The sequence below is a fragment of the Myodes glareolus genome, chromosome 27 (genome assembly GCF_982192425.1).
Source record: "Myodes glareolus chromosome 27, mMyoGla1.1, whole genome shotgun sequence".
Taxonomy (NCBI): domain Eukaryota; kingdom Metazoa; phylum Chordata; class Mammalia; order Rodentia; family Cricetidae; genus Myodes; species Myodes glareolus.
The window spans coordinates 29,889,964-29,900,042 of NC_142052.1; the positions used below are offsets into that span (position 1 = coordinate 29,889,964).

Below are 10,079 nucleotides of genomic sequence, written 5' to 3' on the forward strand. Positions count from 1 at the left end.
TGACTCAGTTTCCATCTGGAGTCATTTCTGACTTAGAAGAAGCCCTTTGAGGTCAAGCATGCCTGCGGTGCTTCTTCCAGTAACCTTGAGGGCCATGAGTAACATCTGTGTTAGCCAAAAGAAAAATCATTTTGCCCGTTTGAAAGAGCCCATTTTTTTCTATTAAGATTTGGGCTAGTGTAGGCCAGCCAGGGGCACTCCTTGTTAGTGATTAGAAGCTGCTTAGCTGAATCAGATAATGCACAGGTTTGAGCAGCCTCCAAGCACAGGGCAAGAAGGTGGTGAGCTAACTGTACTGCTTTTTTATCTGCCTTTTGTCTGTATTTAGTATATACTGGCTGAGAAATAACTTGGGCTGTTTTCTATTGACCTTCATCCTCTCAGTCTAACCTATGATTCTGTCTTCATTTCACTTAAACTAACTTTTCCTCAGCCTCAGCAATTCCTCCAAGGGAACCCATAGATGAAATTTTGTTAGACGGACCAAATGGGGTATCCTGTCTCTATACATCCTCAGACTGAATGTTCTACAAAACACTCAATCCTCAGCTCCTCTCTCTTACCACCTTGTATTTCCCTCTCTGCTCAGGCATGCCACTTCCTATCTGCAACTCCTTAGTGATGGGATTAAAGATATGATGCACCAGCACTCGACACTAAACAAACTAGTGTGACTACTGGGATTAAAGGTGTGTGTCAGTACTCCTTGGGGTGTAAGACTGGCCATGGTATCTGTTTTACTTTATGATCTTCAGGCAAGCTTTATTGTTAAAATATAAATGAAAAAATAAAATAAAATAATTAGAAGCAAGCATCTGGGATCAAGAAGACAAATGTAAAACTGTTTATCACCAAAGAGTATAAGAAATATTCTGGGTACAAATTGGTGAAGGTCCATCATATTCAAAAACAATGAATGATATAATTAAATTATGGTTCACAAAATCAGCAATATAGATGACACTATTGACAAAACAATACACAAACACTAATCTACAAATACATATATGTGTGTGTGTGTGTGTGTGTGTGTGTGTGTGTGTGTGTGTGTGTGTATGTATATTACTGTTTCTTAAAGGAGAACTACAAGATTCTAATCAAAATCAATTTCCAAAAAATCACTGGCCATCACGCATCCTGTACACTCCTGTTCTCTCCTTTACCAATAATAGAAAATGGGTTTGGTGAGAATTGCTGTTTCACCAAAATTTATAATATTCACTTGAAGTCTTATGTTGCTTTTACTTTACAGAAAATAGTATTGATTACTGAAAGCATCTCATTCCCTTATGATGAGGAAATTGATGTCTGTTAGGATCATTTACCATGTTAATTCCAACAATTGGTGATTGAATCCAAGTCTGCATCACAGTGAGGAAATGAAAACTTTTAAAATGAAATTACAAGAGAACAGATTTTTAAAAAATCAGTGTACATGGAAAGCAACTTGCTTTACCCCGACTGCTTTGTAAGTCACAAACACTTTTGAAAACAAGTTACTTCTATTTTTTGTGTATGCTTGTGCATGACAGAAAATATCATACATATCTGTGTGTGTGTGTGTGTGTGTGTGTGTGTGTGTGTGTCTGTCATACAGAAAAGGAAGTTGTCAGATCTGCTGGATTGGGAATAGTAGAGATTTATTAATCTCCCAACTTGTGTGTATGTGTCTGAACTCAGGTCATCCACAAAAAGAATATGTGCTGACCACCTGCTCAGTCACATAAAACCTTTTATCCAATAAGTCAAGTCTTTCTCAGATTAATAAAAACAAGAAAAACAAAGCATAAAAAAGAAAAGAATGATCCTTAGGAAGATGATCCATAAAAATTATGATTTTATGTATGGTAAATGTCTACCATTAAATGAATACAAATAGCTTTGCACAACAATTTATAACTGTACAGCTGATAACAAACTAATACTCACAGTGGAAACACTCAGATGGCTCAAGGAATTATGTATTGATAATACCAACACTTAAGTAGCAAAGATTCAAATATGAAGATAGCAACAACTGGAAAACACAGATGTGTCAGGAAAGAGTCAGCCATCTAAGAAGAAAAAAGCAGTCTTTCAACAGAAACTTTCCAAAAAACAATAATGACCTGATAACATTAGCAATTTTCTGAATAAAATTGATGAAGGTCCACCATTTTAAAGATAACCAATAATATATTTAAATTACAGTATGATTACAGAAAAGACGGTATACAAATTCATGTAATATGACTTCTATACTTTTCACAGTGATACATAAATCAAGAATGTGCACAATATTTGTGAAAGAATTAAGGGGAAGGAAATAGAAAGTCAGAAGGAGAGGCAGAAATATATAGTCAACTTTTAGTCAAAGACCAAAGAAAACTTAAGCAAGGAAAAGTGTGATCTTGACCAATGTCACCCAGCAACCTCTGATTATGTGTACAGAAATTAAATAAACACAAACTGCACACCTTTCACAGTTATCTCAAAGTGTACTTTAATCTGTTGTTTCTGACCTCCAGTTACTGATCTGTCTTCCAAAGACAGAAGTCTCATGATACTGATGCTCTCTTAGCAAACAAGGAGATCTCTTGTGATGGCTCCCCATCCCCTTATGCTTTCTTCTGGTTTCAAATAAATGCTGCTCCTCTGATGCCCAATCACAAACAACCTACAAAAAGGATTTAAGGAGCAGTGGGGGAAGCAGGTGATTGGAGATTCATTCCTGGGCATTGGGCCTGGGGCCTTTGGGGAGTCTGGGAGGGAGACCATGTGATGCAGGGGACTATTGGAATAGTCTGCTGAAAGAGCCCCAGTCTTGTGCCACCCCCACACTCCCAGGACCCCCACTACAGGCTCTGTGCCCACCTGAAGAGTCCCCTGGCTGCCAGGAGGAGGAGGAAGAGCCAGGACTTCTTAAGGTGTATCCTGGGGACAGCATCATTGAGGGCCCAGAGATAGAAGTGATCAAAGCTTCAGGGAGTCAGGGAGATAGAGGAAGAGGCTGAGAAGTTAAAGGAGCTACAAAATGAGGTAGAGAAGGAGATGAATAAGAGTACAACCCTAGGCAATGCTGGCTCAATGATCACATCTCTTGAGGATAAGATGCAGGCTGATGCCAGTTCCATCTATGTTGGCAATGTGGACTATGGTGCAACAGCAGAAGAGCTAGAAGCTCACTTTCATGGCTGTGGTTCAGTCAACCATGTTACTACAGTCTGTGACAAATTCAGTGGCCTTGCCAAGGGTTTGCATATATAGAACTCTTAGATAAAGAGTCAGTGAGGACTTCTCTGGCTTTAGGTGAGTCCCTGTTTAGAGCAAGACAAATAAATATGATTCCCATCAGCACAACAGACAGGGGTTTCCCATGTGCCCAATACCATGCCCAGACTACCAATTACAACAGCTCCCTGTCTCAAGTCCACAGTGGTTTTAACGGCAGGCCCTGAGACCAAGTCTTCAGGGGCTAGGCTAGAGCAACATCGTATTACACTTACTAAAAAAAAAATTAGAAGGAGAGAGAGGAAAAAAAGAGGAAAGAAGAGAAAAAATAAAAGAAAGAAAAACACAACATAACCTTGATGGAAGAGATATTTTTTATAAAAGATATACGGCTCATCAAAATCCCAGCAAAATTCTTCAAAGACCTCAAAAGAATGGTACTCAACTTCATTTGGAAAAGCAAAAACCCAGGATAGGCAAAACAAAATTATGCGAAAAAAGGACTTCTGGAGGCATCACAGTCCTTGACTTCAAACTCTACTACAGAGCTACAGTACTGAAAACAGACTGGTATTGGCATAAGAACAGACAGGAGGACAAATGGAACTGAATAGAAGACCCAGATATTAATCCACACAACCTTGAACACCTGATTTTTGCTAAAGAATCAAAAACTATCAAATGGAAAAAAGAAAGCACATTTACTAAATGGTGCTGTCATAACTGGATATCAACATGTAGAAAAATGAAAATAGACCCATATCTATCACCATGCACAAAACTCAAATCCAAACGGATCAAAGACCTCAACATAAAGCCAGCCACACTGAACCTTATAGAAGAGAAAGTGGGAAGTACACCTGAATGCATCGGCACGGGGAACCACTTCCTAATTATAACCCCAACATCACAGAAACTTAGAGAAATAATTAATAAATGGGACCTCCTGAAACTGAAAAACTTCTGTTAAAGCAAAGGACATAGTCAACAAGACAAAACAACAGTCTACAGAATGGGAAGAGATCTTCACTAATCCCACAAACACCAAAAGATCACATAATCTAATAACAAAATGGAGTACAGACCTAGACAGAGAACTTTCAACAGAGAAATCTAAAATGGCTGAAAGACACTTAAGGAAATGTTAAACATATCCTTAAGTATCTCTTAGTTTCGTGGTCAAGATTACACTTTGAACAATTGAAATACAAACAGGCAACTTTCCAGTTTAGACATTTAGGGAGATGGCAGAAATACACAGCAAAAATGTTCCCAGAATATTTTAAGTACTCCAGTGACCTGTTACATCAGGTCGTTCTTCACTGACAATGAAGGTCACAGGGGATGAGAAAGATAGGACAACTAAAAGGTAAAAAACATAGGGTGGGGAGGTGTTGCAGAAGATATGTCCCATGCCCAGTAAGCATCTGAAGAAAAATAACATTTTGCCAGGTGGCAGCAGCACACACCTTTAATCCCAAAACACAGGGGAAATAGCCATGAGCTTCTCTGTGAGTTCAAGGCCAGCCTGGTCTACAGAGTTCCAGGATAGTCAGAACTGTCCCAGAGGATCTGTCTCAGAAAATCAAAAAATAGAAGACATCAGCTAGCATTTTATACACTACTTCCAGAGGAAAAATGAAAAAATTATATGAAGTCAGTAGAAACTATTATCCAATGAGACAAATTTAGAAGGCTAATCCAACAATTCTACACAAAGGGAACACAGGGTATTTCAAAAACTTTGTTTAGTGCAGAGTGGCCTTGGGACTGATATCCAGAGCTCTGAGTTGGGGTCTCCAGAGCTGAGGCAACCCCTCCACAAAGGCCTTGGCACCAGACCATTACCAGCTCCAAAGCATATTTCTGCTTTTAGAGAAGGATCTATGTTTGATTATCAATACACAGGTCCTTATGGAAACTCACAAGGCGTAGGTCCCATGCTGTTTCTAGATCTTCCAAGAGCATCCCTTCTCCCTGCCTGAGGTCCTAAATTGATGCTTGATTGATCAGACGAGTCCTTCACACAACAGTGTTTTACATTTCAAATAGAAGTCACCTGGTGTCATATTGCCCATTTGGCAGAACTGTGCTTTTCTCAAAAAGAAAACTAGAACTTTAAGGCACACCAGGCCTTAAGGATGGTTGTGACTCTGTAATGCCTTCTTGAGCAGCTTGGTAAGAGGCCTGTTATTTGATATTTGCATGGGCCTAGTGAATTTTTTTAAATCAGTGAAGGCTTCTTTGAAATGGTTTGGAGCCAAGTATCTGGGCAATCCTGGTGATCAATGTGTACCCAAGCATTCTAATCTCTACCAGCCCTGATTAGCATATTCTTAGCTTTTGGGTGTTTTAGACACAGCCCTCCCTCTGCTAAATCCTACTTTGTGAGCCTTAATTACTCACTAAGCATTGGTAAATCCTTTGTATCACCAATAATCCTTTTCTACACTATGGTATAGTAGTGGAGTGCTACCCAACACGTGAGATGCCTTTGATAACCTCCACAAATTTCAATCTAAATTCACATTATTATTAAGTTGGGGGCTGTTATGAGTCTGTAAGGACAAAACCTAGATGAGTCTGTAAAGGACAAGTCTGGGGCAAGTCCAGGAGAAAATGGCACTAGTAGAAAATGTGTGCAGTGATGATAAGAGTGACCTACAGGCAGGCAGGAGTGTTAATCTGGAGTGTGACGCAGGAAAGAGGGAGGTATTGCTGAATAGTATATAAACTGAGGCAAAAAGACCACAAGGCTTTCTCAAGATGATCTGCCAGAGACTCTGTCGGAGAGGCGCCAGAGAAACTCTACAGCATCGAGAATCAATCAATCAATCAATCAATGAGACATTGGACCAGAGATCTTCCAAGAGCCAGAGAACTAGCTCTTGCCTGCGGATCAAGACTTGCTGATATCCCGAGGTCTACGTCGAGAGCCACGAACCATCATCAGGTTGTACACCCCAATGCCTTATTAGATAGAATATAGTAATGCCCTACCTAGGATTTAGAAATATATGATAAGATTGAAGTGGAATGAATATACACTTGTGTCATAATGTATATTTGTTTGCGATATTGACACTTGCTTATCTGCTGTGCCAGATCAATTATAAGATCTTGAAGTGCCTATACAATAAACTTAGTTCAGACAAAGCAGAGAACTGCTCTTCTGAGTGTCATTCACTTGCAGACCTCTAAGTGAGGCCAGAAGGCCCACTCAGTAAGGCTCACGACAAGGGGTATAGCCCCAGCTCCTGGCCTGGGAGTTGCTTCGCTCTGGACTCCAAATTCCAGGATATTTAAGGGGCCTCCTAGAGGAGGAACACATGGTTTTGGGGGTCAACATGAGCTCCTTGCTGTCCTGTCTCCCCACAATGAGGTCGGCCACCTGAGATCATCTTACTTAATAAAACAATGGGCATTTTGATTTAGTTTGATTTGACCTAATTGGATTTCTTGCACTGGCGGGGCTTCTCCTATTCTAAACAATTATATTTAAAGGCTAAATGCAAAGTGCTCAATATTGAAAAGATAATGGAGAATCTAGGCTTCTCTGAGTTTGGCAACTTCTTTTTAATGGATGCAACAAGCCTGTGGAAGTTGACTAGAAATGTGTTTGTGCACACAGCTTCCTGTTCCCAATACTTTAAGCAGATTAAGTCACAGAGTTAGCAGGGACCACGCGGGACATAACAATACAGGGAATATGGTGGCAGGTTCCCACCCAGATCCCGGAAGGATGCACCATAGCGTCTCCCATACCTCACCCTCTGCTTGTCCCCACTTGGAGACAGCATCACCTCCCCCCCCCCCCCCCCCCCCCCCGCTCACCATGTTGTCGTTCTCCAGGTTGCCAAAGCTCTCAGTTCATCATCGCCCAGCAGCAGCAACTGCTCCACAGCACAGGAAACCACTGTCGCCAGCTCCTCTTCAAAGTCAAGCCTGGAGGCCACTGCCCGGAAGAGACCTGCCCTGCTTTGACTGGCAGGTCACCTGGACGGTATGATTGGCTAGTGAGGCCTGAGTGGAGGAAACACCTCGATTAGGGTTATAGTGTGCTTAAAGAGGCAGCACATTGGTTCCTGGCCATTCCTCCCACCCCGTCAAAAATCCTTTTCCAGATCTGAGAACATATGCATGCACTTGCCCCTGGCTACAAAAGCAGTCACTGTCATCTTCTTGCACTCAATAGGAACTTTCCCCTGAAGAGTCCTTGCATAAAAAAATAAAAATGTAGATTCCAAAAATAAAAATGTAGAATTAAAAAAATATAAAGTTATAAGTCTAGGAGAATGAGAACAGACTATCAGCAGCTTTCTCAGCAGATCAAGATCATTCATTCACAATGAGTTATTTTCTCAGATGCTTGGGAAGCATAGGTCATTTTACAACTGGCTGTTATATTTACAAGGCCAGAACGTCTCTCTACAAATTGAGAACAGTGTCCTGACCATCCTTGATAAATGGCAGATGTAAACTGAGTTAACCTTTAGGAGACAGAGATATGTGACCTCTGGGTCAGACACTGTCTCTGTTATGGGAAACTGGCGCCACCAGAGGAGAGGCATAAGATTCCAGTTTACACCCAGAGGTACCAGGAGACAGTGGATAAATACAAAGTTTTAATTAATGAGCTCTGATAATGAAGGTTGTAAAGTATGGCAGTCAGTATCTGAAGATTTACCTGAAAACAGTGTGAAAGGCTTTTCTTCTAAGTTCTCAGCCCAAGAACCAGTTAATCCTAATTTATTAACTTTCTAGTATTACAAACAGCCCCTTTTCTGACTAATTGCTAAAGATATCTGTTTTCTCGCAATTAGTGACTTTTATTGTAATCTCCCCTGAAACATATTTCAGGATGGCTGCCTAATTACTCACTGACATTAGCATTCACTCCCCTCTTTAGGGTCTCCACTTACCAAACTAAGGGTCAGGGCAAGGTTGTAAAACTTCTCTTGTTCAGAGATAATGCCTGGTGCCCCTACTGTAAAAAGTGGGTTTAGAAACCGGCCTTTTGCCACTGCCTAACAAACACCATCTCTGGCTGTGGTCTCAGCTAGCTGATAAGCTTCTGTGCCCTGCAGTGTTTTATTTTTATTTCTTATTTTTAAGTTTGCTTCTGGTTTTCCTAGAATCTGGTTTCTGATCCTAGGAAATAAGTTTGCTTCTGGTTTATTAGACTTGGTGGTGTCTCATCTTTGTGCGAACCCCCTGGACCCAACATCTCCTTTTCCTCCTGGATGCAAAGTAGCTAGCTAGTTTGTATAGTTTACCAAGCTAGTTGGATAGAGTAACTTCCTGTCCCACAGGGGAAAGGATGCCCAGAATATTAACAACTAGAGAGAGTTTTAAAGTTACAAAAGAAGATGCTTGTTCTGTGGATTCATGCTGAGGTCAGGTGAAATGAACGTACTTTTAACACAGCTTTCACAGGGATTTTCAATAGAAAAAAGAAAAGCAGGAACCAGATCACAAACAAGGTGATAGGTCTTGCCAGGTGGTGGTGGTACACTCCTTTAATGAAAGTTCTCAGTGGGGAGGTAAGAAGGAGGCAGATGCAGGCAGATCTCTGTGAGTTGGAGGGCAGCCTGTTCTACAAGAGCTAGTTCCAGGGCAGGTTTCAAAGCTATAGAGAAACCTTGTCTCGAAAAAGAAAAGATAGGTCTTTCCCACATTGTAAACCTGGATGATGGCTACATTGCTTTATGGGTTTTTTTTCCCCTAAAATTCAAAGCAACCTCCAGGCAAATGAATAATAATAAAGAGGGTAGTATTCATGAAACTCTGAATACATAGAGAATAATGGAGCTAGGAAAGATGTCTTCATGAGCACTATTGTTAGCTAGCATGTCTCCCTCCAAGGTCAGGTGAATAAAATATACAACTGCAGTTTTCAAGATTCTCTACATGAACAGGATTGGTAGAATGAATCTCACCATTTAAGTAGGAAGTGGGCTTATTAGAATGTCTCACAAGCTGTAGTCCTGGTCACCTAAAAATAGGTGCCTACCAATGGCAATTGAAGAATCCAGTAGATTACTACTCAGCCTCTTGTCTAAGATCAAGTGACGAATTCAGTTGTTTTCTGTCCATGAGGCTCAATGTCTAAGTTGGTTTTCAGCATACACCAAAATTCCAAAGTAGTGGACTCTAATGCTAGAAAAGGAATGAGCTTGGTAGGCTAAAAAAATGGTGCTCATGAAGACATTCCTTCTAGCTCCATTATTCTTACGTATTCACATTTCCATGAACACTGATCTTTTCATTATTATACATTTTCCTGGAGTTTGCATCGAGTTTCAGTAATAAAACTGGTAAAGCAAAGGAGCCATCATCCAGCCTTTTGATGGGGGAAAGATCTATAATTTGTTTCAGATCTGGTTCCTGCTTTTCTTTTTTCTGTTGTGTGAAATATCTGTGAAAACCTTGTAAAAGTATCTTCAGTTCATCCAACCTCAGCAAGAAGCATGAACAATCATCTCCTTTTATGACCTTAAAATTCTCTTTAGTTGTTAATATTCTGGGCATTCTTCCCCCTGTGGGACAGGGAATACCTGCACTCACCTAGCACAGCACAGTACACAGTACAAGCCAGCTAGCCACATTGTGTCCTGGAGGAAAAAGGGTAAGTTCCTCAGGAGTGCAAGATTTTGAAGGCATCTGCTTTTATAGCCAGGGGCAAGTGCTATTGAAAAGCATATCTCTGCCAGTCAAGAAAAGATCTTTGACTCAGGTGGATGGAATGACCAGAAACCTATGTGCTGTCTCTTTAAGTATACTTCAGCCCTGTGGGAGGTGTTCTTGTCACTCAGGCCGCACTAGCCAATCAGGCCCTCCAGGTGACCTGCCAGTCAGAACTCTTGCCG

At 40.8% G+C, this 10,079-nt stretch overlaps 1 pseudogene; it reads left to right on the top strand.

Moving 5' to 3' along the window:
- The first annotated feature begins 238 nt into the window (after window positions 1-238).
- LOC148117644 (polyadenylate-binding protein 2 pseudogene) lies at window positions 239-3,488 on the top strand (annotated as a pseudogene).
- Window positions 3,489-10,079: the final 6,591 nt, after the last annotated feature.